Source organism: Neolamprologus multifasciatus, unplaced genomic scaffold (genome assembly GCF_963576455.1).
Source record: "Neolamprologus multifasciatus unplaced genomic scaffold, fNeoMul1.2 chr13_unloc_2, whole genome shotgun sequence".
Taxonomy (NCBI): domain Eukaryota; kingdom Metazoa; phylum Chordata; class Actinopteri; order Cichliformes; family Cichlidae; genus Neolamprologus; species Neolamprologus multifasciatus.
Genome location: NW_028181975.1, coordinates 282,909 through 310,392, shown reverse-complemented (window position 1 = coordinate 310,392; position 27,484 = coordinate 282,909). Strand labels below are relative to the sequence as shown.

The following is a 27,484-nucleotide window of genomic DNA, read 5'->3' as shown; positions in this document are numbered from 1 at the left end:
GTATGTATATATATGTATGTGTGTTTGTTACTTGTAATTATTACTGCCTGTTACCTGTGGTAATCCAATTTATAATTTATATATTCTGTATTCAGTTATGAAGGCTCTAATTGTTGTTGCGAGCTGCCATTGAGATGCTTGTATGTGTCCGGGGCTGTTGATGGGTCTGTATGTAATGATGGGCGTAGCTGCGGGAAGTTTATTGTTTTTTGATGATGAGTGAGTATAGGGGTGGGAAGTTTTCTTCGTCCCACTCCTTTTTCAGGCAATTTTTGTTTTTTGTTTTGTGCATTTTATGTTCGATATAGGTATTTGTTGTGCCTGAAAATGAACAAATAAATGAAATGAATGAATGAAAAGGTAATTTTACAGTGATTGTTGGCTGTAAATGGTAAATGGTAAATGGCCTGTATTTATATAGCGCTTTACTAGTCCCTAAGGACCCCAAAGCGCTTTACATATCCAGTCATCCACCCATTCACACACTGGTGATGGCAAGCTACATTGTAGCCACAGCCACCCTGGGGCGCACTGACAGAGTCGAGGCTGCCAGACACTGGCGCCACCGGGCCCTCTGACCACCACCAGTAGGCAACGGGTGAAGTGTCATGCCCAAGGACACAACGACCGAGACTGTCCAAGCCAGGGCTCGAACCGGCAACCTTCCGGTTACAAGGCGAACTCCCAACTCTTGAGCCACGATCGCAATAGACATCAACAATACAACAACAATCAGCACTTACTCTATTCAGAATTCAAATAAGTGCTTATGTTGTTGTGATGTTGGTGACTTAATTTAGCAAAGCATTTTAATTAAAGAAGTGTGATCTGTGATTTTTTTTTGTGGAAAACAAATCAACCTTTTCTTTAAATAAATAAATAAATAAAGCTTAATTGTATCTCGAGTCACAATTCAACATTATGGGCTACGAATATAGTTTAGCAAATCATTTACATACACACTTACTCTTTCAGAAATCAACCTAATCCTACTGTTTTCAGTCAGTTCATGGTTTGTTGTGGACAACAGCATTACAACAACAATTAGCACTTGATGCTTTCAGAATTCACTTAAGTGCTGATGTTGCTGTGATCTTGGTGACCAATTCAGAAGTTTATATCATCATGTGACCCTGATAGAACTATAAATAGACACCTAACATGATCAAGTACCTTAACAGAAGTACTTTCTTCATTAAAACACAAAAAAAACCAAAGTTACTGTTCTTATGATAAGTATACTTTGGATTACTTCCATCAAAGGATAATTATAAATAGAACAAAATAAGACAATGTGGTAATAACAATCATAGAACATAAAACCAATGGGTCAATAACAGATATGTAAAGAACATGCTTACTTACCAATGAAGTTGACCCTGGTTTGTAGCATCTGCAATTTGGTTTCCCTTTTGCAGTGGATGTGGTGATATACTTATAGGGTACTCTTAACTGCTGGGTGCTGCCTTTTCCACCCAACTCCGCCTTCTTTTACACCAAATTTCAATGGTCTAGATAATGGCTGGCCAACGACCAAACCATGATTAACAAAGAACCATTGTCACACCTTAACTCAGGTCATCAGACATTCGGGAGTTAGATTTACTTGATAGAACTAGGGCTAAAGTGATATTTAGAAATGGCATGAAAAAAATTAGAAATAAGAACTTTCAGCCAAAAGTTTTTAAAATGTCCTTAATACAGAACATATATAAGTCATATTTGTCTGTGATAGCAAACTATGGTTTCCTATATGTCATTCATCAGTTAAATTCCTCACTTATAGCATTTAACTTGGGTTAAAAAATAATGACTTAACTCTATAATGATATTTTCATGACTACTGAGAAAAGGACCTTAACCTGAAAAATGAGCACTTACTTTAGTGTAAGTCAGTGAAAGTTAGAATAATTATGTTATGATTAAGTCATGAGTGTTAGTGGTAAATTTCAGATTTACGTAATAAATTATATAACATAAACTGTAATAGGATTTTATGATTTTTGTAGTTATCTTAACGTGAAAGCTGATATATTGTTCACTGATACTGTTGTATACCTGATAGGATTTATTATGAACCAAACTGTGTTTTAATGCAAACTTGGATTGTCTTTTTTTACTTGCTGAGTGGTTTCAAACTATAATGCCCTTCTCTCTCTTTTGACATGTTTCAGCGTTTTTTGATGCAGCTGCAGACAAATATTTATTTTAGAGTCTCCGAACAATTCACCTCAATTTCAATATACTAGTGCCTGCTGAGTTTCACACCTACAGTTTCACCTTCATGTCTGTGTGTCTTCCACTTTCTTTCTCTTTGTCTCTTAAACTAATTTGCATACTCACGCACGCACACACACACACACACACACACACACACACACACACACACAATGCCAAAACTGTGCTATACACAATTTTGTCAACACCATGGACAAAAAAACCAAAAAACAAACCAACTTAAGAAAATGCATAAATTAAAGGTATATTTTCTTGAATAGTCTTTTGAATGTAGGTTAGTCTTACGATTGTAAAGAGACTGTCAGCTTTGCTGCTTTGTAATTCTCTTGTTTGAATCCCTCAGCAGCACGCTTAAAAACTGTGAGGTTATGAATCTCTCCCTATCTTTTGTTGTGTGTGTGTGTGTGAGAGAGACAGAGAGAAAGAGAGAAATGGTGTTTAAAAATCAAATCACATCCAATACGACTTTGGAGGAATGGAGACCACAGAGGAAAGAAGGATCAAGAATGGTGAACGATGGAAAGCTCCATACTGTTCTCATGAAAATGTCTCAAAGAGAACACTGACAGAGGTCATAAAACTGGTTTCACAAGGCGCAATGTTAGCCGGAGACAACAAACTGCTGGCAAATTTACCATAATGTGATATTAGCCACAATGTTTTTAATTAGATGACAGTTTAAAGCCAAGGATGGAGCTTTCTTGAAATCTCAACCAAAGGCCACCGGTGTGCTTGTCCCCTCTCTTCTCTCACTCATAAGCCCAGTAGCGGTTTTAGATACGGGCGGTTGCCCAGGGCTGCATCGTGGTGGGGGACGGCATCACGGGCATCGGCAAAAAAACAAAAAAATGCTCGTACTCGTGCTGCCCCGACGTCAGCCAGCGCATATTGGGAATGGCATAGGCACTGATCAGTTTTCTATCGCCCATTTCCTGGGAGTAAGAGCGCCCTTCGTTTATGAGGTGCGCCTGCTGCTTGCGGCGCAGAGACCAGTGGGTGGGGCGGCGGGGGATTCTCTGACCGGCTGGAGCAGCATCTAATAACCAACTCGCAAAGTAAAACAAAATAAAAACAAACCAACAAACACGAAAACACCAGACATTATAATACAGACTTATAATTTGTACCAATGTTTTTTCGAAATTCTATACACGAAAAGTGAGCGAGAGCCCTCAGTGCGCCTGCTTGCTGCCGAAGTCAAAGTAAACTTTATTGTCATCTCCGCTACATACAGTCCAGTATATAGAGAGACGAGACAACGAGGCTCCAGTTACAGCAGTGCAGGTAAAGAAACAATATATATAAGAAGAGTAAGAAAATAAATATAGACTTTAGGACTCGGGGTAAAGGGATCAATAACAATTTAAAATTTACAGTTTGATGATTTAAAGTCTCACACACAACCCGTCGAAAGAGGAGGGGGGCCGGCTGCTTCCAAATAGAGCGCATTTCATTTATAATGTTGTAAATCCAAGCCCATTATGTATTCATGATTTGAATCCTGGGTTGTGTGAAATCTCAGAAATGCACCCACAAAGTGAATCTGTGAACTAAGGTGTAGGTGTGTTAGATCATGTTGTGGTGATCCTTGGGTTGAGGGATGGTTGTTCATACTGGAGTGCAAAATTAAAACCAATGGAAGATGGACAAGAAAAGTTCAAAGACATCAGGTCCTCAGTTTAGAAAAAAGAGAAAAGAAGAGGAGGAGAAACGAGCAAACGATGCAGGTAAGCAGATGTGTGATTGGATAATGGCAGGTCATCCTGAACCAATCAGAGTCAGAATACTTTATTAATCCCTAAGGAAATGATGTGGGTTACAGTTGCTCCAAGAAGAAATGGTAAAAATAGTAACAGTAACAGACCAAACTCCAAATAATACATTATGTTACAGATTTTAATATTAATTAGTCATTGTCAGTTGTTGATTTGTCCTCTTCTCATTGTATGACGAATTACGATGGCTGTCTGGTAGCCGTTTGCATACAATGCATACTCTCTCTCTCTTCATATGTGTGTGTGTGTACAACAGTTTTATGTTAATGTACAATCCTTAATATGTTTTGTCTGTGTGTGTGTGTGTGGGGGGGGGGGGGGGGGGAGCAGAGGGAGTGTTCGCCCAGGGCGCCAAACAGGCTAGGACCGCCACTGCATAAGCCCCTTTCAACGAACATATGAAACCTATGCAGTGCTAGGAAGGTAGCCTCAGAGTATGTCATTTCCTCGTTTTACTTTCAATCATGGTCATCGAGTCTCTGACAATAAGAAAATGTGTTTACATCATTTTTATAGATCCCATAAATAATTGTGTCTATATTACAGAACAGCACTGTTCATAATAAGTGTAACGTAATGAAGGAGAAGGTTATGTTAACAAGAAGATTTTTAAAAGAAATCAGCAATTACTTGTTTTAGACCAGGGGTCTCAAACTCGCTGCGTCCCACATCACCCCTACTTGTATATTGATGTGAAGAAATATAATGCAATTTGGTCCTTGAACTTTTTTTGTTAGAGAGGATTTGTTTGTTGTTGAGTGCAATGGTAAAATAAGTTCTTTAAAAAGCAAAAAATGATTTAATATGAAGACAATGTGAATAACAAGTTGAGGGATTGGCTGTGTTAGTTGACATTAGACAATCTCAATAAACATGTAGGATGAACATCAAAACTGTGGTCCAATCAAGTTTTTTTTAGATAATATATGTTGTTGTTGGTTTGTGTGTGTTTGTTATCAATGTTGTGAAAAACGTTAAGCTTATTAAGCCATCAAGCACTGATTACTCGTAGAAGAGCAGCAATAGGAGACAGAACTAATTAGAAGGTGTTATTATTCAGTCTGTACATCGAATAGAAGGCACTAACCACAAGGTGATCTTCAATGCATCTCTGTGTGAATGTGAACGGGGCGAGAAGACCCCCACTGACTGCATGTCTTTAGACTGTGGGAGGAAGCTGGAGAGAACATGCAGACTCCACACAAAGACCCCGGCCTGATGGGGTTAGGGTCCTGAGTTTGATACCCCAAACTGAACGGAGGACAGAGGAAGGGATGGGTGATGTTCATGTGTGCCCAGGTGTATGATGTGGCTCTTTGCGGTGACACAGTAAAAAATGTGGCTGTTTGTCTGTGACTGGTTGGCTGCTCCAGCCCTGGCTCTTCATGTATTTCAGTAATGTCTTTTTCTCCCGTCTCCTCCTCTCGTTTACATGTTTTGCCCTTATGACCCATTCCTTCTGTCATGTGTGTTTTCCCCCCAGCCATCATGTTCTGTTTGTGCTTAGTTATGTCCATGTCTCATCTCTAGTCCTCTTTTCCCTCTGTATGTATTTACAGTGTACGTGTTCCTCGTCAGTTCGTCATGCTAAGTCTCCGTGTCTTATTCCGTCATGTGTCACGTATCACTCCAAATCTCACTGACTTTAACTAATAATAACTGTTTTCTGAGTGTTATGCCTAAAAGGTATTGCACAATCGCCTCTAGTAGAGGATCAGGTTTGTTTTCCACTGATAATGGATTTTAACATGACTGACCAATGATTGTGGAGCACGTCCATGTAGGATCTTGTAAATACAACGAGCAAACTTAAATGTTTTAAAATGTTCAAAACTTAATATATTATATTTCTGAAGTATGACGGAAGGAAAAAGTTTCATATTTTTAAAAATATCCAATTTCATATGATCAAATTTATGTCAAAAAGTTCATATTTATTCCTCCTATGTCATGTGTGAGTACTGTACTGTAAATGTCATATATATCAGATGATACTGATAACCTAATGCTAATAACTATGCAGAGGTCTCTAGGCCTCGACTTTTATGGAGCATGTGAAGTTTGGGGCAGAGTGGACAAAGAAAAGTTTCTCAGCAGGTTCAACAGGTTGCTACAACACAGGCCGATGAAGTATTGCACTCACTCATCCAAACTGGCAAACATGTAACATACACCCTAAGACTGATCCTGCTTTTTACTCCTTTGCTATGATTTAATTTGATATTATGTAGCCATGGAGACAGTTTGCATAGATTAGAATGTTAGATTCCTGTGATGTCATCAATGCCCGATGTTTTGTTTTAATGTCTTGTGATAGTTCTAAGTGCAGACAAAGTCAGAGTTCAAGTGAGTTTAGTCCAATTTTGATCCAGTTTCTGACATGTGGTCAAAATCTTGGCCGACCTTTACCACACCACGTGCTGTGGCTGTGCGTAAATATCTAGGTGAGTAAAGTCTCCTTTACCTGTTAAATTCATCTTCATTTGGAAAGTCAGCTTTCCTACATACATTTAATCACAACTCCTGTGTTTGTTTTGTCTCTCTGTAGAGGACTTTGAAGAAAAATACGAGGAGCAGGATAAGCTGATATTATCTCTGTTTTGCATCCCTGCAACTTCAACACTCCAGGGATTCAGTTGAAATCCAAATCCTCTCAAAGTTATAATTCAAAATAAAACAAAAAAAAAATAAAATGGAAACTCTTGGAAGTTGTAATCCTGCAGGAAATCGACAGAAATCCAAACCCTCTTGAATTTATAATTCAAAAAAGAGCAGAGAAAAAGCCAAAAAATACAAAACCCAAGTGTAAGTGTGCAGTTCAGACAGCAGCTGATCTCTGGGCTCTAGAGTCTGACCAATTTGGTCACATTTGCGGCCAAATTTCTCACTGGTGTGACTAATAAAATCCTAGATCGCACCAGCGACCAGCCGTTCAGTACATTAAAAAAAAGTCTCCGCAACTCTGAAAGTGTCCGTGTGGTCAACAACTGACACACATTATGCCCCTATCGTGGTCTAAACCAATCAGAGATAGTCAGGGGCGGGACCTCTCTGAATGGCCGTGGTCCAGATATTCCCGTAGTCCTTCGTGTGTGCGTTTGAAAGTGCAGGTGGATAGAGAGAGGCGAGTAGCTTGAATGAAGCGATATTGATTCATTAAATCCTGAATCGACTTTTAAATATAAATGTATTTTGCCAGAAACGCCAGAATCTCAGGTTAAGGCTCACAAAACGATTTCAACAACCACCAACCAGTAAATGAGAGCAGGTACACGGACTCCACACAAAGACATAAACACAGACCCGAAGCATCACAATCAGCTTTCTCTTCCTCGGCTTTCTTACCCGACGGCCCGTACACGGACACGCCGTCGGGGCTGAAAGCCGACAGCTCACTGACCGCGTCGGCGGTTTCCGTCTTTTTTGCGCTCGATTCTGAGCTGCAGGTTTTATCTCTCTCTAACCAAAATTCACTGAAGCAGCAGCAAAAGAAGATCCAAACTACGCTCCACATTTGATAAATCTCGTCATTAATCCCCTCTGACTTTTGCTGTTTTGCTTCCACCGCCTGCACAGCTCTCTCTCTCTCAGTGTACTTCAAGAACAGTTTCCCATCTCAAATCTCTGTTTCCTGCATTATTCATTCGCTTTATTATGCACAAGTCATATACAGTGCTGTTGGTCGCTGTTTTTCCCACCAGAAAATGACCTTGAAAAGAATCATTTCTGCTGTTTTATAACGAAGAAATTGAAACTTTTTAAAATGATGCCAAATTGCAAAACTTTTGCTGTGTCTGTAATCAAACCTCTGTAACTTTGCTCTGCTTCACTTCAGCAGCATCAGGTAATGGTCAGATGTTGATTCATGTTTTCTTCACTTTTTGTTCTACTGCAGAATATTTTAAAGTGTATCTGCTACAGAAAACAGGGCGGGAAAATCTCCTTCATGTTTTTCTGTTTTATCCTCAGTTACTTTGACACAAAGGCCTCTGCTGTGATGCTCACACCTCTGATGAAGTCTCACATGTGTCAGCGCTGATAAATCATCAGAATTATAATATTTCTGACTGTCTGAGGCAAAATCAAATTGAATGGAATCAGGACCTCGTGAATTGAATGGATTACAGAAATCAGTGATGATACCCAGCCGTAGTGAGCAGCCTAGGCCCGACAGAAGTGGATGTAGCTGTGGGTAAAAAGGTGGAAAGAACTACTGATAACTTTTTTGTTAAGTTAAGGCCTGATCCTTCTGAAATTCATAGCCAGCTCTGACACGCAGCCATCAATCTCTGGGCGCTGAAAAAGCAGCAGTGTATCCAGAAAACACATTATATGCTGCGATAAATGCCCAAGTGTCCCTCTAACACTGCCTTTCAGTGGCAAACAGGTCAGAGGACACAGGATGACATCATACTGTATGCATATATGACATCATACTGTAAGGCTTATATGACATCATACTGTATTTATTGGCAATCCTGACGGTTGTTTGGAGTCATTGCTACTCTCAAACAATTACATACTCACGGGAGTTTCTTCTGGATCTTCGGTGGAAAGGCCCATCTCTGGACTCTTTTCACCCTCCAGTGTTTTCCATCTCTGGATTATCCAGTAACCACAGGGGCACTTTTGTTTTTAACAGAGTCAAAGCAAGAAAGCGGGGTAAGAAGGGAGGCCTACGTCAGCGATTGCAGAAGCAAATACGATACAATCGTATTCCTTTACCATCAATAATCCTGGCTAATGTGCAGTCTCAGAGGAGTAAAATGGATGAACTGCATTTGAATGTCGCACACTTACGTGACTACAGGGATACATGTCTAATGGCATTCACAGAGACTTGGCTCAAGGATTCTGACCCTGATTGTTCTCTGGAACTAAATGGCTTCGGGTATCCCATACGTTTGGATCAAGACCCCGGAGCAACCCAGAAATCTCGAGGAGGAGGGGTGTGTTTGTATATAAATCAGAAATGGTGTAAAAACGTTACCGTTCGTAGACAACTATGTCTGCCTGACATTGAGCTCCTCTCTGTGTCTTTGAGGCCGTTTTATCTGCCGAGGGAATTCCCACAGATCAACGTCACCGTCGTTTACATCCATCCTAAAGCGAATCCTAAGAATGCGACTGACACCATCTCTAACGTCATCCACTCACTACAATCTTTCTCTCCTGAGGCTCCTAATATTGTTCTTGTTGACTTTAATCGCTGCGACTTGAAGAAAACACTGAGCAGTTTTTATCAGTATGTGAACTGTCCCACACGCTTCAATAAGACTCTGGATCTATGTTACGGTTCCATAAAAGGTGCGTATACATCTGTGGCTGGCCCCGCCCTCGGATCCTCGGATCACATCACGGTGCATCTTCTGCGAGTTTACAAGACTGTGCTGAGAAGAGAGAAGGTGAGGAAACACCGCATAAAGGTTTGGAGTGATGATGCCTCTTTACCCTGCAGGGCTGCTTTGACTGTACAGACTGGTCAGTGTTTATAGAATCATGTAGAGACATTAATGAACTCACTGACGTTGTCTGCAGCTATATCTCCTTTTGCAGAGACATGATTATCCCTTCAAAGGTTGTGCATTTTTTCCCTAATAACAAACCATGGTCTTCCAAAGCTCTTATGGGGCTGATTCATGAAAGGAAAAAAACTTTTACTGAAGGGAATATCTTGAAAGTCAGAGAAATTAGGAAGGAGATCAGATCAGAAATTAAAAAAGCCAAAATAAAATACAAGGATAAGGTAGAGGCGGAGATGGGTAGCAATAACTTAAGGGTGGCCTGGGCAGGCATGAAACACATGACTGGTCACTGTTACAGTGACTGTAATAAGATGAGTCTCCCTGGTTGTAGTTCAGACTCTCAGTTAGCCAATGAGCTGAATAGATTTTATTTGAGATTTAATGATAATTATAATTCAAGGAATACACTTGATTTTTGATCACAAACCCGATAGAAAGAAAAAAAAAAATCTGTCGACGTCTCATTCACCCAGCGGTGCAGAAAGAGTTAAATTACGTTCTCTACTGGAGTCCTACGTCATGTGACAAATATGGCCAACGTGATTGGCTGAGCCTTTCAGGGAGCTCTGTTTAGTTTTAGCAGGCAAACCTGCTGCGAGGAGGAGAGGAAGACGGCAGGAAAGAGGAAGAACCTGGATATAAGAAAGTGGTTTTCAAAGAAACCTGTAAGTCACTTAAAGCCAAGTTCACTCATAAAATGTGTCACAATAACGTTACAGGCTATGCTAGGCTTTGGCACACATCAGTCTAAAATTGTAACCATGAATAACGTGTTTTGGAAACTAACTGCACAACAGGCAGCACTATTAGTTCTCTCAGTCTCAGAGCAGCATTTCTAATTTTGATTGAAACTGTCAGAGAAAACAGAGCCTCGAGCAAGCCAGGATATTAGTTTACAGAGGCTGTTAAAATTATATGTCTATCGTTAAAATGTTGGTGACACAATAATTTCATCCTGATGGTGCTGACATATTCATAGGGTTAATTTTTGAGACAAAATATCACGAGGTAGTCATGATTTTTGCAAATATTCCAACCAACACAAAGCTCAGAGAGTAATGGTGACACAAGATCACAGGTGAAACTGGATGATGACTTGTTGGTTCATGACTGTATTTGAAGCACATGTGTGACTGCATGTATGTGAATGTCTCACTGTTGTTGATCAGGTGACAGAGGCAGCTCTGCCATGTTGTAGCTCAGAGGTGAAGAGGCGAGGTCACAGGTGACTGACTGATGATTTGGTGCTGTAGATTAACTAGTATTTATTATCATGACAGTTGTTAGGCTGCTGATGTAAATTGTTTCATTAGTGTATATTTGACAAAGAATCTGAATTGACATGTCTCACTTTTTATATGGCACGAATCAATGTGTTATTTTATCAGGTGGCAATATGTCCTAGTGCATTCAGAGGGGAGGAGCCAGGGCCAAAGGTGAGACACATCAAGCACATAATAATAATTTTAATCTGAGGATAAAACGCATGTACTGAGGCTGAAAGAAGCTTCAGTGCTCTCAGAAGACTAAAAACATGGGTAAGGTTAACAATGACTCAAATGAGATGAAACAATGCTGCTGTATGTCCACCAGGAGAGACTGGACAGTATAGATGTAAAACAAACATGCCAGCAGTTTATCTCAGTTAACGAGAGGAGCAGGCATGTGTTTGGCTCCTTCACATAGTGGACATTGAGTTGTTGTGTGGGACACCAGTAGTCAATGTCTGTAGCTGTAACAGTAGTTCATGTTTAGAGTAAAACATCCCAGCTCACTGATTTGATCGGGGCAACAGTGTGGCTAAAATGTTGTATAATGTTGTTGAGAGATCTTTTACTTTGTGGTCATCTTAGATGAGTAGTTTTATGGACAAAAACCACCAGGTCATTCAGTGTTCCCTTAGTGCTAATGTGTCAGAGATGTTGGTGTACTATAACTGAAGTAATGTTGTTAAGTCCTTAAAGTCATATTCTTTTATTGTCATGACTGTATTTGAAGCTATGTTTGTATGATACCTGATTTATATGGATTATGGTTGAACTAAACTCTAAAATACTTAGTCAGTCATTTGTTTAATAGTAATTTAACATTATATAATTCAAATGTAAAACTATGAATTGTAATTTTAAATGGTTTAAAAGCATGAAGAATAGCATATGTAGGCAAGTATATTTCTCCTTTTTTTAAATCAAGAAGCAAAGACAAAAAGGAAAAAGCAAGAAACAGGGCAGGGTTTGGTGGTTGAATCATCCGTCCCCACCAATGCCAAAACCAAATCTACGCCCTTGGGCTCACCACAAGGTTGTTGTCTCTCTCCTCTACTGTATATTTTGTACACTGATGACTGTCGCAGTACACAGGCCAACAGGCATTTCATTATATATGCAGATGACACAGTCATTGTAAGCCTCCTTCATGGTGAAGAGGATTCCCATGGGCCTGTTGTGGATGAGTTTGTTTTCATGGTGTGATCAGTCCTTCTTAATGATTAACACCTTGAAAACCAAGGACATGGTTATTGACCTCAGGAAGACATCCCCCCATCCTGCACTAACAGTGGTAAATGGTGCAGCCATTGAACTGGTGGACAGTTATAAGTATTTGGGGGTTGTTCTTGATAAGACTCTGTCCTTTGAGTCACATGTTGCTGCTACAGTGAAAAAGGTTCAACAAAGACTGCACTTTTTAAGGAGGTTGAGAGGTTTTAATGTTTCATCTAAAATGATGACTCTTTTTTATAAACGTTTTATTGAATCTGTTTTAACTTTCTGTATCATTGCTTGGTACGGTAATATGTCCCTGAATAATAAGACCAGACTTAACAACCTGGTTAAATTGGCTGGCAAGATTTCAGGGAGGTCTCAGGTCCAGCTTGTGGACTTTTATAACAGGCAGGTGCTGAGGAAGGCAACCTCTGTCCTGTTGTGTTCAGATCATCCTCTCTTTAATGATTTTCAACTGCTTCCATCAGGTCATCGTTATAAAAATATATATATAATATATAAAGTGCCTGCAGTGAAGACAAAGAGACATAGATTGTCTTTTGTACCTACTGCAATAAAATGCAATAAAACATCACTGACTAACCTGATACTCAGGCCATGACTGATTGAGTGCGCAGATCTTATATGCTGCTGGAATAATTGCCCACAGGTGCTCAGCCAGGGAGGAGCAACCAATCTCCGCCCAAAGGAGGAGGACAGCTGTTGGAAACCTACAGGTACGCACCCAGACCATGACAACATCAAGCTGGATACCATACATGAAATGAAGCTGTATGCAGACATGACATCAAGCTGTCTCGATCCAGGACTTCAAGCTGAGGGCATACATGAGATCAAGCTGTATGACACAAATGACATCAATCTGTAAGACTTATAAGACATGAAGCTTGTCAGGGTTATATTGTTGATTGTCATTTATGCTTAGAAATATCTACTCATATATGCTTAGAGTTTTATAGTCAATGTCATGTTGGTAGAGGGTTGATCCTTGGGAGTCTGCAAAGACTTTGTGTGCATTCCAGAGTGTTCTGGCATTCACACCCACATCCTGGGAGCATGGGAGAGGTCGTACCTGCTCTTATTGTTTTGTGGTAGGATGAACGTATCTATATCTGTTTTAGTCTAAGTGCCTTTTGTTTAGATGAACTGCTGGACTTCCAGACCAGCAGGTTTAGGGAAGTCTTTATGGGTCACACTCTGACCACACACACACACACACACACACTTACACAACGCACAGGCAAGGTACTCTTTGTTTGTATGTATACGTCATATGTTAATGAACCTATGTATATTCATGTAACCTCAATAAAAGAGCAGTGTTACGAGGGAGCGGATGAGAGCGACTGGGGTCAAGCGAAGGAACGGCGTTTGTCCAGTTCTCTCCCTTGCACGAGAAACATGAAGAACTTTGCCTACTCGTGTCTTGCTTTGCTGTGTAGTTAAATTGTCTTGAAAGTTCCAGCAAATAGGTTTGAGCTACAAACCTATCAAAGTTGCATGTCATACATGACATCATACTGTATGCCTATATGACATCAAGCTCTTTGCCATGAATGACATCATACTGTATTCCTATATGACATCATACTGTAGCCTGGGAAATGGTTAGCCACACAGGACACAATTACTGGGGTTCTTAATGTGCAGTTTTATTGTCAATGCCGACTGAATAAACAAAAAAATGTCCTTTGACCTTTACTTTTGTCAAACAGCGGCCATATGGACTTGTACTGAACATCGACAGCACGAGAGGTAACGTGGCAAAGTAACAGAATAACCGACTAAACAAAGATGCGCCAATACAATACGAGGAATAAAGGAAATGAAATACAAAACACAAAAATACGGCAGTGACCTCTGTGTGCAGAACAAAATACAAAGAGCTAAATCACACAAGGCTCCTTTAAAAAACTGTGGAAGTGTTACATACATTTTTATAAACACTTACATTCCACAGAAATCTCAGCTCACTCGGATACTGGAGCACACAGACGATCTCGCAACTTATCCCTTGCATGGAGAAAATGGCCGCTCCACGCTGCACATACAGGTCCTTTGCATCATACATTTCAGAAATACATCATCTTGTTAAAATACTGACGTCTTGCCACTGCACTACAATTATACCAATATGTTTCAATGAGTTATGTGCATATTTAACAATTCCTTACCAACAATTTAACTCCTTCACAGCATTCCCGTTCCACATCCACAACAAGAAGAAAAGTCCCGAGATGCAGTTCTTGTTAAGTCTTTTTTTGGAAAACTGCAGTTAACCCTTAAGAACTCCCCCCCCCCCCCCAGTGACCACAATATGCAACTACACAAACCTATAAAATTAACAGCTTCAAGTGCACGCAACATGCAGATAGCCAAAGAAATAGCACAAGCAATAACATTAAATTACCCAATAACATTCTTGTCTTACCATACATGGAAACAAAGAAACAACATTTTAAGACCCCTTTTTGAACCTTAAATGGACATTTGGTTAACTGAAATGGAAAATATTATTATTAATTTACCACTCGGCTACAATACTGGATGCCTATATGACATCATACTGAATGCCTATATGACATCATACTGAATGCCTATATGACATCTTACTGTTCTTACATGAATCGAACCAATAATACAGACTTGTAATGAACGCTCTTCCTTACCAGTGAGTCCTGAAGTTCTTTTGGAATATCCTGCGTTGTCTGTGCTTCCAAATCCATGAGAGATGCTTGAACATGAGTCTCCTTTTATATGAACTCAAGACTCCTCTTTCAGTCCAACCCACATTTAAGTCAATGACATTAAGTCATGAGACTAATGGTTGGCTAACGACTGTAGTAGCGTCCATTTGTATTTTGGTTTCCTCTTTTGTCTCCAGTAGCTGTTGAAGGATTTGTGCTTTTTTTATTCACAGTTATTAACACATAAATCAACGATTCCCTGAACTATTCAAAATAAAGAATTCCAAAAATTGGAGCAATTAGTAAAGAGGAAAACCACAAGTGTTTCCATTTGAGGGGTCTCTACTTGAAATGTTCTGTAAGTGAAACGTTATATCTAAAGTTTGCTTCAAAGTGTCTAATTGTTGTAAACTCATATGGAAGGTCACTTTGAGTCAGTGCACTTAGGAAAACAACCACCATCAGTGTCTCCATTCAAAGTGATCTTGATATGAAACATAGAACTCAATTTGATAGACGTAACATGGAGGGTCAGGTAGAATTTGTAGCAGTCGATGATCGTGTCTATTTGAGATGTTCTTTAAGTGAAACATATAATCTAAAGTTTGCTTCAAAGTGTCTAATTGTTGAAAACTCATATGTAAGGTCACTTTGAGTGGGTGCACTTAGGAATACAACCACCATCAGTGTCTCCATTCAAAGTGATCTTGATATGAAACATAGAACTCAATTTGATAGACCTAACTTGAAGGGTCAGGTAGAATTTGTAGCAGTTGTTGTGTACAACTGGTCCAAGCAGATGCACTTACTGAATTCAAGAGTCAAGTTCTTGCATGAGTTGGACCAATAATACAGACTTGTAATGAACGCTCTTCTTACCAGTGAGTCCGGAAGCTCTTTTGGAATATCCTGTGTTGTCTGTGTTTCCAAATCCATGAGAGATGCTTGAACATGAGTCTCCTTTTATATGAACTCAAGACTTCTCTTGCAGTCTGTCAGGAGATTTTTATTATTAAGACATTTTATTAATCATTATTGCTGATATACTAAAGCTAAAAGTGTTCATATTTCTGTTTGCACTCAACCAGCTGCACAACTAACTGTCTGCACCTTGCCTTAAAAAGACTTGTTTGATTTCACATTATCTAACTTTAACAGGAAACCGCCACCCAAGAGTAAGAAACGACCTTTTAAGAACATGACCTTTTTTGAACATATGTTCCGAGAAGTCACACCTGCCTGTTTGACTAGAGAATGTTACTTCCTTTCTTGTATGTTTCATGCTGTGTATAAATAAAGGCAGAGAGCTGCTGCAGGGGTGTGAGTCTCCCTTGAGCTCTCACCCGTGTGTAACCCAGATCATTATTTGAGTATGGGATTTCTGATTATTTGCAGTCACTGAACGCACCACTGTGCCGTGCGCATAGCCACTCTCTAGTCCAGCTACAGAGTATTTTTCCTTCCGTTCGTCCGATGAGGCGCATGCTGCTCTTGTGCCCTCTACGAGCTAGAAATTCGGGTACAGTAGACCTTTGAGTTGCTGTGAATAGTTTTAAAAACGTTTATATGTGAAGCTAATGTTTTAATATGTTGTTAGAAGAAGGAGTCTTGTAGCGGTTACGAACGTGAAGCTGAGCTGAATCCAACAGCCATTCGCCATTATGTGAACCCCTCTGGTGAGTTAGTTTGCAGCGCATGTTTGTATGAAATATTTTGTGCCTTATTATGTTGCAGCGAGGTATCAAATCTACCACTGTCATGTTTGTTAAGAAAGAGGCTAAATATTGTATAATGTGTGTTATTAGCTGACTGTTAGCAAGCTAGCCGTTAAGTGAGCCTGGCTAATGGCCTAAAATGGCGGCCGACACGAGGTCAGTTACAGTGTTATTATGTTATGCCTAAGAGAACAGCATTAATAAGCATTGTTAACAGCATTTATGTTCTGTTATATTTTTATTTTGACAAACCTGTATTATTATAATGGTAAGACTGTTAAATAAGCCATTAGTGACATGGACACTGAGTCAGTGGTACTGATACTTATGAACATTTTAGTTAATTCTTCTGCACACTTGTGTGTAGGCTGGTTTGTGTGCCCTGGATCCGACGGGATGAACTGCCTTGTGGAAGTCTTCATCCGATGACTCTGCTGAACCGTAGATGGTCGTTGCTGCGTGTGGATGTTTCTGCTTGCTGGATGCTATTATTGGATGCTACACCGTTCCAACAGAGCGGTAGGAACAATTCAAAGGGCCCCAACGATGCACTTTACTTTTCCCTGAGCTCAGGTGATTTTCTTTTGGCCAAAGGACCTTGAAGGATACATATTTGAGTTATTTATTTATTTTATTTTTTTGGAACACTGAGTGGAAAGACACTACAAAAAAGGTTTATTATTCAAAATTGTGTCTAATAAATGTGTTTATGTTAAGTGAGTGTGGTGTCCATTGTGTGCTGGAAGCCTTATTGTTCCTGTGGTGGAGCAGCTACTACCAATCTCCTTTACGAAACTAGTCTCTGATGGGATACAGGTATTTGGGAGACATTTGATTTCTTGTAACCTATTTCTAGAGAAACTGTGGTTTTGGGTTAGACTTCGGGTTGAAATTGATGACACCGACACCTAGTGAACTGCCCAAGGTCAACAGTCCTGATTTCCACGCATTAAGGGTTTGGCGTAAGTACAGATTGCGTTACAAGTGGCGAGCCAGCCAGGAGATTGGTGAATAGTAGCACTTTGACTTTCCAGCTCACAACACCTACCTTTTCATTTTTCCTTGACCCTATTGAGTTCGACATGGATCTTTGCAGACGTTTTGATGTAGATGGCCAGTGCTCACTTTTTGTGACTGGCATCGAAGGGATTTACACAGATGATGACATTGCTAGTTTTTTTTCAGTAAATGGTAAAGTTTCTCGGATAGTTCGAATTCCAGATGAATCAAACCAGCCAGAGGGTAGAGTCCTGATAGAATATTTGTCCGATCAAGCCATTTCCAAGATCAACCCCCAGATCTTAGGCGACTTGCCGAGCCCCAAGGATCCTGCTATCAGTTGGTCTGTCAAAACCATTCGAGATGTTGCTCAGGAAGAGGTAGGCAAGGACTTAGCTCGTAGATACTTAGAAGAACTGAAGGCTGTTGGAGATAGTGGTAAAGCAGGTTTCTTGAGTGTTATTCAGAGTGAGGTCAAAGAAGCTCGACATAACTCTGAGATTCCTGACACACAGCCACACACAGCTCAGGATGGTGACACGTCCCGGCATGACACTGTAATTAGTGATCATGATGAACCTAATCACTACACACAGACCCACAATGCGCCTGTTAGTGCTATGGTGAACCCTGTTAATATCGACCACAGTCTCCTTAACCCACCTCAGATTCAAAAAGTTGTTGTTGAGCACGTTATCAGAAATGACTCAACAGCCCCGTGGTCTACACAAACCAGACTGCGTACCTTTTCTGGCCCTGCTCCTAGGCCCAATGGTGAGGTAGACTATGAAACATGGCGCACACAAGTGGACCTTCTTATCAGTGATTGCTCCCTTAGTGATGTGCAAAAGGTTAGGAAAATACTTGAAAGTTTGCTAAGTCCAGCAGCCGATGTTGTTAAGTTGCTTGGTGTGAGCTCACCACCCAGGGCTTATATTAGGCAGCTCGATTCCGCTTTCAGTGTTGTAGAGGACGGAGAAGAGTTATTTGCAACCTTTCTCAGCTCCAACCAGAATAGCGGAGAAAAGCCTTCAGCATATTTGAACAGACTCCATAGCCTCCTCACTCGAGCTATTTCTAGAGGGGGAGTCTCTGTTGAAACTTTAAGCGAACACCTACTCAGACAGTTTATTAGAGGCTGCTGGGACCAGAGTCTCATTATAGCTCTCCAGCTAGAGAACAAAAAGAACAGTCCACCAACATTCCCAGATCTACTCCTTATGTTGAGGACCGAGGAAGGTCGTAGATCTGCAAAACTAGACAGGATGAAAAAACATCTGGGTGCTACAAAAGCAGCTGTACATGCCCACTCCATTTTTGATGTACCCTCCTATGATGATGAGCCCGTTTCGACACAGACTGCAAAACAGAGCGAAGCATCTAAGCTTGAGAGGAGAGTGGATGAGCTTTCAAAGCAGGTAGAGAAACTGAGTCAAAGGTCCAAGAATTCTCCTTTTGACAGTGAGCTTAGTACAGCGTTAAAACAGAGACAAGAAGAAACTGTTAAACTTGAAAGTAAAATAGATGAGTTGTCTAAACAACTCAGAGAGCTCACTCAGAACCAAAAATGTCCTAAAGAGAATAATAGTGATGGCAAAGACTTCCTTACGGCAAGAAATAGCAGTGACAGGAGACCAGTTAAGGTTCCCTCTATGCCAAAAGCATGGTTCTGCTTTAGATGTGGTGAAGACAACCACATTGCCACTCGATGCCCAAATGAACCCAACCAGGCACTAGTCCATCAGAAGAATGCTGAATTAAAGGAAAAGCAAGGAAGGTTCCAAGCTCAACAGGTTACTGAGCCTTTTGCTTTAAACTTGTAGCGGCTCCTGCTGTGGGACGTCCAGGAGCTGAGACCAGCATTAGTCCCGCCTCAAGTGACCAAAGAATTGGTGTTCAGAGCAAAATAAAGACCCAGACAATGGTTCAAGATTTCGGTTCCCAATCCCGCTTGCCACCCGGTCTGATAGGTCCTCGTTGTTCAGCTTCTGTTTTGGTTGAAGGTGTGCAGTGCAACTCTATCATGGATAGTGGTTCACAAGTCACTACAATCTCTGAATCATTTCACAAGGATAAACTGGCACATCTCCCTATTCAACCCATTCAAGCATTGCTTGAGATTGAGGGTGCAGGTGGACAGCACGTTCCCTACCTTGGTTATGTTGAGACCCATGTCACTTTTCCTCAAAATATTGCAGGCAAAGAGGAAGAGTTGGTTGTTTTGGCTCTTGTTGTGCCTGAGTGCCATTTTAACAGCAGAATACCAGTTTTGATTGGTACCAATGCACTGTTAAGACTCCATGATAAGTTATCGGAACGTGACGGTCCAGATTTCCTTCACAGACTGTGTTCCAGAGATGTAGCACTGGTTCTCCAGCACTTGGCTAAACAAATGGATGATTGCCACATACACCCAGTGAGGTTGCACGGGAAAGTACCAGTCACCATCCCTGCCAACCACAAGTGCTGTTTAATGGGCGATGTTAGGCTGAGAAAGAACACTCGTAACGTAAGTTTTGTCCTTGAACCAAATGAACACGACAAGTTACCTGGTGGTTTATTTCTTGAAACTGCTTTGATAGACATCCCTTACAAAGCGAAGAGTAAGGTTCCAGTCGTCTTGCAGAACTTGAGTGGGCACAGTATTGTATTGCAACCAGGAAGTACACTTGCCCAGGTATGTGTAGCCCAGCACATTTCACCCCTGGCTCCTGTTTCAAATGCTTCTTCTCATGACAAGTTTGATCGAGAGAAGCTAAAGTTTAATCTTGACGAGTCACCCATCTCTGAAGAATGGAAAGAGCGCATTACCACCAAGCTTAAGTCTATTTCAGAAGTGTTTGCGGTTGATGACCTGTCTTATGGTCATACCACTGTGGTAAAACACCACATTCGGCTGAACGACGATACGCCGTTTAAGGAACGGTCGAGGCCCATCCACCCGAATGACAGAGAAGCTGTCAAGCAACACCTCAAAGAACTGCTTAATGCAGGGGTTATTAGGGAGTCAGAGAGCCCCTACGCATCTCCAATAGTAGTCGTGCGTAAAAAGGACGGTTCAATCAGGTTGTGCGTTGATTACCGGAAGTTGAACGCACGAACCATTAGGGATGCTTATGCCCTCCCGAACATTGAGGAGACCTTCACGGCCCTTAGCGGTGCCAAGTGGTTCTCGGTCATGGACCTCAAATCAGGCTATTATCAGGTTGAGATGGCCGAGGAAGATAAAGCTAAAACTGCTTTTGTCTGTCCTTTTGGGTTTTACGAGTTTAATCGCCTGCCTCAGGGTGTTACAAATGCCCCAAGTACGTTTCAACGACTGATGGAGAAGTGTGTTGGGGATTTGAACTTGAGTGAGGTACTTGTGTTCTTGGATGATCTGATTGTGTTTTCAGACACCCTGGAGGAACATGAGGTAAGACTCATGAGGGTGCTGAACCGGTTGAGGGACTTTGGGTTGAAGCTGTCCCCAGAAAAATGTCATTTCTTTAGGCCCTCGGTGAAGTACCTTGGCCATGTGGTTGATGCCCAAGGAGTTCACACAGATTCTGATAAGATCTCAGCTTTGAAAACGTGGCCTCGTCCTACAAACAAGAGAGAGCTAAAATGTTTTCTAGGCTTTGCCGGTTATTACCGGAGATTCATTGATGGATACTCAAAGATTGCAAAGCCTTTAAATAGTCTCACGGCCGGTTACTACTCACCCAAAAGGAGGGGTAAAGTGTATCTTGGAGAACGTTTCAGACAACCATCAAACATTAACTTACCTTTTGGAGAGGAGTGGACACCTGAATGCGAAAATGCGTTTAAGACTTTGATTGAGAGACTGACATCTGCACCTGTCCTTGCTTTTGCCAATCCACAGCTACCATATGTCCTGCACACTGATGCCAGTCGTGAAGGCTTGGGTGCAGCGCTCTACCAAGAGCAGGATGGGAAGCTGAGAGCTGTGGCTTATGCAAGCAGGGGACTTTCCAAAAGTGAGAGAAACTATCCCACTCACAAGCTTGAATTTCTAGCTTTGAAGTGGGCAGTTTGTGAGAAGCTTAACAGCTACCTTTATGGCGCTAACTTCACCATTGTGACGGATAACAATCCTCTCACGTATGTACTGGCATCTGCGAAGTTAGATGCTGCTGGTCATCGCTGGTTAGCCGCGCTGTCTACTTATCAATTCACCGTTAAGTACAGGGCCGGTCATGCCAATCGCGATGCAGACGGGCTGTCCCGACGACCACAAGCTCCTCCTTTTGAAGATGAGGATTTCATCAAAGAAAGGGAGAGAGTTGATGACATGAAAAAACGTCTTCTAGAGGTGAGCAACGAGATGAGTCACGAGGTGGTATCTGCCTTATGTCAGCGCCATCTTGTGGTGTCAAAGATAGAGCACTGTTCAAATCTAGAACAACCTTTGGCTGTAGAGTCTCTTGCTGTTGATCCCTCAACAGTTGCAGATGTATTTGGAGAAGACACATTACCATCTATGACAAGCTCTGACTGGTATAAAGCTCAGAGGGATGACCCGGTTGTCTCACGTGTCATTACCTTCGTTGAAAGAGCTCAAAAGCCTAGTTTCAGAGAAACAAACCTTGAAGCTCCTGATGTTAGGCTCCTTCTCAAGGAGTGGAGAAGGCTTGAAATGAGAGATGGAGTATTGTACAGGAAATGGACAAATAGAGACAACATTGTATGGCAGTTAGTCCTACCTGAACAGTTCAGAGGAAAAGCGTTGCGTGGAGTGCATGATGAAATTGGTCATCTTGGTTTTGAACGAGCACTGCATCTTGCCCATTCCAGATTCTATTGGCCAATGATGACAAAGTCTGTAGAGGAGAAGTGCAGACAGTGTCCACGCTGTGTCAGGAGGAAAGCAGTGCCTCAGAAGGCAGCGCCTCTTGAAAATATTATAGCAACTTACCCGCTTGAACTCGTTTGTATGGACTATTTGTCAGTTGAGCCAGACAACAGAGACACCCGGAACATATTAGTTATCACTGACCATTTTACAAAGTTTGCTGTGGCAGTGCCAACTAAAGATCAGAAGTCCAGGACTATTGCAAAAGCTCTATGGGAGAACTTCATAGTTCATTATGGGTTTCCCAGTCGTCTACTCAGTGATCAGGGTAGAGACTTTGAATCTCACACAATCAAAGAGCTATGTGCGTTGATAGGAGCAGACAAAATCCGCACTACACCTTATCATCCTCGCGGAAACCCGGTGGAAAGGTTTAACCGGACGCTTCTTGATATGTTGGGTACGTTGGAAGAGGAAGACAAATCTCACTGGAGGGACTTTGTTAAACCCTTAGTTCATGCGTATAACTGCACGAGAAACGACACGACTGGTTTTTCTCCATATGAACTGATGTTTGGCAGACAACCCCGACTACCCATTGATCTGGTCTTAGGTATCCAACCTGAAGATGCCAACCATAAGTCTCATTCAGAGTATGTGAACAATCTTCGTCAACGTCTGGAGGAGAGCTACACCCTAGCTGCAAAAAACTCCCAGAGGATCGGAGAAAGGAATAAAGCTAGGTTTGACAAGAGGATTAGAGTGGCCGAGCTCTGTGCAGGTGACAGGGTTTTGGTTAGGAACATGAGTATCAGAGGTAAACACAAAATCTCAGACAGGTGGGAACAGAAAGTACATGTTGTGGTTAAACGAATCAATGATGGCCCTGTCTATGTTGTGGAACCCGAGTTGGGAGACGGGCCAAAGCGCACCTTACACAGGGATCTCCTGCTACCGTGTGGGTTCTTACCTGTGGAAGAAATAGCAGGGAGCAGATCTCATGGGCCCTCTAAAGGGAAGAAACTGAGAAACAAAGCCGAAATAGAAGTACAATCTTCTGATGGTCAGGAAGATGAGGTATACAGTGATGAGGACGAAATGTATCCAGCTTTTGTGGTTCCAGAAATAATAACCAGAGGTCCTTTTATCCAGACTGAAAGGCAGGTTATCATACCTCAGCTGTCCACTGGGGATGTGCATTCTAGCTTGCCCCGTGCAGAGCCACAAGACGAGTCATACGCACAAGAAACACCCAGTCATGTTTCTGAACCTGGACCTTTGTTACACTCAGACAGCAATGAGGTGACCACATCTCCCATTCCATCTGATGAAGGTCCAGGTTGGGTTGTTATTGACATTCCTGAGCAGACAGAACCTGTTGAAATGAATCAAGAGAGCAGCGACACTGCTGGGCAGAGTTCAGAGCCAGAGACAGTAGAGTTGCGGCGTTCTGGGAGAGAGAGACGCCAACCTCGTAAACTAACTTATGATGAGTTAGGTGAGCCCTTAATTTTAGCTCTCAGTTCCTTTTTGTCAGAGTTTCGCAATTGTATTCTCTCAGAGCACTTTCCTTCACACACCTGTTAAGTCAAGTGTGCATGCAGAGACTCATGCACTTTAGAGGGGGAGAGTGTAACCCAGATCATTATTTGAGTATGGGATTTCTGATTATTTGCAGTCACTGAACGCACCACTGTGCCGTGCGCATAGCCACTCTCTAGTCCAGCTACAGAGTATTTTTCCTTCCGTTCGTCCGATGAGGCGCATGCTGCTCTTGTGCCCTCTACGAGCTAGAAATTCGGGTACAGTAGACCTTTGAGTTGCTGTGAATAGTTTTAAAAACGTTTATATGTGAAGCTAATGTTTTAATATGTTGTTAGAAGAAGGAGTCTTGTAGCGGTTACGAACGTGAAGCTGAGCTGAATCCAACAGCCATTCGCCATTATGTGAACCCCTCTGGTGAGTTAGTTTGCAGCGCATGTTTGTATGAAATATTTTGTGCCTTATTATGTTGCAGCGAGGTATCAAATCTACCACTGTCATGTTTGTTAAGAAAGAGGCTAAATATTGTATAATGTGTGTTATTAGCTGACTGTTAGCAAGCTAGCCGTTAAGTGAGCCTGGCTAATGGCCTAAAATGGCGGCCGACACGAGGTCAGTTACAGTGTTATTATGTTATGCCTAAGAGAACAGCATTAATAAGCATTGTTAACAGCATTTATGTTCTGTTATATTTTTATTTTGACAAACCTGTATTATTATAATGGTAAGACTGTTAAATAAGCCATTAGTGACATGGACACTGAGTCAGTGGTACTGATACTTATGAACATTTTAGTTAATTCTTCTGCACACTTGTGTGTAGGCTGGTTTGTGTGCCCTGGATCCGACGGGATGAACTGCCTTGTGGAAGTCTTCATCCGATGACTCTGCTGAACCGTAGATGGTCGTTGCTGCGTGTGGATGTTTCTGCTTGCTGGATGCTATTATTGGATGCTACACCGTTCCAACAGAGCGGTAGGAACAATTCAAAGGGCCCCAACGATGCACTTTACTTTTCCCTGAGCTCAGGTGATTTTCTTTTGGCCAAAGGACCTTGAAGGATACATATTTGAGTTATTTATTTATTTTATTTTTTTGGAACACTGAGTGGAAAGACACTACAAAAAAGGTTTATTATTCAAAATTGTGTCTAATAAATGTGTTTATGTTAAGTGAGTGTGGTGTCCATTGTGTGCTGGAAGCCTTATTGTTCCTGTGGTGGAGCAGCTACTACCAATCTCCTTTACGAAACTAGTCTCTGATGGGATACAGGTATTTGGGAGACATTTGATTTCTTGTAACCTATTTCTAGAGAAACTGTGGTTTTGGGTTAGACTTCGGGTTGAAATTGATGACACCGACACCTAGTGAACTGCCCAAGGTCAACAGTCCTGATTTCCACGCATTAAGGGTTTGGCGTAAGTACAGATTGCGTTACACGTGCACGTTGAACTGTTACAAGTGTCTGAGTGTTATTTCATTATACCTGATTGCTTGATAAAGAATATGTCTATCATTTTTAATGGTCCTCCGAGCCGGAGTGGACATTGATTTTTTTTTTTTTCATGCTCCAATAGGAAACCTTCATCAAGTCCTGACGTCGTGAGAAGCCCGCGCTGAAGTCTGTCGACAGCTCCTCTCCAGGCAGAGGAAAAAGCCCAGAAACGCTATAATTCGGGTTCTGGCCAGCGTTCTTATAAAGTGGTCCACGACGTTGGGGGTTGATGGAGCAGACCTAAACAACCACGAAATAAATCAGGTGAATATTTAACACTCACCCACATCTTGCGAAAAATCGAATAAGAGTTGACGCTGTTGCTACATGTAAACGCTCGTCCTAAGAGAGGACTGGTAGCTATTATAGGAAATTCCTACAAGTAAACGCTCGTCCTAAGAGAGGACTGGTAGCTATTATAGGAAACTCTAAATGTAAATGCTCGCCTGAAAGAGGGTTGGTAGCTATTTTAGAGGGAAAGTGTCATAATAAAAACCTTTAAACGCGCGAAATATTTCTGTTTTATTGTTTTGTTGGTGGAATAAGTTACATTTACAGCACAATAGGGAGGCTGAACTATTCCACCGTATTGTTTGCCGACTGGTTGCTCACGTACTGGTGGGACGAGGAAAAGGTTGTGCTTCATCACATAAAATTAACACCGCTTTCAAGGGTAGCTTGAAAGTAGAAGGCTGTGTTAATAACCTCCCTCATCCCTCGTGCCAGAGAAAGCACTACAGCTGTCTGTGTGTGTAAAAGTTAAAAAGCTGTAATTTTCAAGGTACCTAAACATAAAACATTTAAAACAAATTAGTGAAAATGGGTAATAAATCAACAAAACTCACTGCTGACGACCAGTGGTTAGAGAAAAAATGTCCAGGCGCCGGACAAATTAGTGCAAACAGATGGAGGAATCCAAAAAAGTTTAAATGCGCTGCGTGGGAGGGAAAATGTAATCCCTCTGCAGTGACAACTTTAAAAGAGACCCTCCAAGCAGAATTAAACAATGTAAAAAGTCCTAAAAAGAAAGCTAAACGTACTCAAGAGTTAAAATATTTCAAAGCATGGAAAGAGGAGGAAGACAGACGTAGTGAAAATAGACAAAAAAGACAAAAGAAAAAGGAAACAACATTACAAAGCCTACAGCCGCCACTTTATGTATCAACACCGTCAGCACCAGAGCCACAATCAAAAAATCCCTTCACTAGTCGACCTAATCCTAATCCTTATGCCCAAGCCCGAAGTGCATTAAACTGTATGACAACAAACCCACAGGAAGACATAGGGAAAGACCCGTCAGGCAGGGACATGGGAGGTATTGTAGATCCTCCAGGACCCTCCAGAATTTTTCCAATGGTAGCTGCACCTAATCCCAGATATGGACAGTTGATAGGTGGTGAGAACGAAGAAAGAGATATAAACCCATTTGTGTATGCTTTTAGACCATGGACCCAAGCTGACAGACAAAATGTAGAAAAGGATGTTCCACCTTTAAATGAAGGCTTCCAACAGTGGAGAGACGCAGTGGAGCTAATTAGAACTCAATGGGGCCTAAACGGTCATGAAATGCTTCAAGTAGTACAAGACCTGTTAGGATTGAGAATGGGGACAGTGAAAGACGGTTTTACAGGTGCAGATGACCAAGGAAGACCTCTTGGCCCAGATTCCCTAGATTTAGTGAACACTTTGACAGACTTATATGACCGAATTAGGGTTCGTTTAGCCCCCAGAGCAGATTATTCCAAAATAGGAGAAGTAAAACAAAAGGAAGCCGAAACAGCATCAGACTTCCTCGATCGGCTACGCCCGGTTTTCCGACAACATTCAGGCTTAGATTATGAAGACCGCCCAGAAAGACCTTACCAACAGCAGTTAAAAAATGCATTTCTAAATGGTCTCCGTCCCGCAGTCAGAGCCCATGTCGAAAAGCACTGGGTGACAATAAACACAGGAAATCTAGCAGACGCCCTACAATATGCAGAGCACGCAACTAGAGTGCTAAAAAAGAAGGAAAAAGGAGGTGTTTTCACTGTAGATCCCGACACAGGTGTCATAGCATTTTCTGGTGGATACAGAGGACAGAGACAAAATCAACACAGAGGAAAGGGACAGAAAATCGGAGGTTACAAAGGTAACAGGAAGCAAAGAAATGAAAGAAACAACCGTTGTTATAATTGTGGAAAAGAAGGACATTTTGCACGAGACTGCA

General features: G+C 41.5%; 1 long non-coding RNA gene across 1 annotated transcript in view; it reads right to left on the bottom strand.

The window, feature by feature from the left end:
* Positions 1-6,953: 6,953 nt before the first annotated feature.
* Positions 6,954-27,484, bottom strand: part of LOC146490419 (uncharacterized) — a 185,047-nt gene continuing 164,516 nt past the window's right edge. Inside the window, exons 2-3 of the long non-coding RNA XR_014872761.1 lie at positions 7,247-8,426; positions 6,954-7,060 (exon numbers count right to left, since the gene is read on the bottom strand). This is a non-coding gene — a long non-coding RNA (uncharacterized LOC146490419). The remainder of the gene's footprint in view (positions 7,061-7,246; positions 8,427-27,484) is intronic.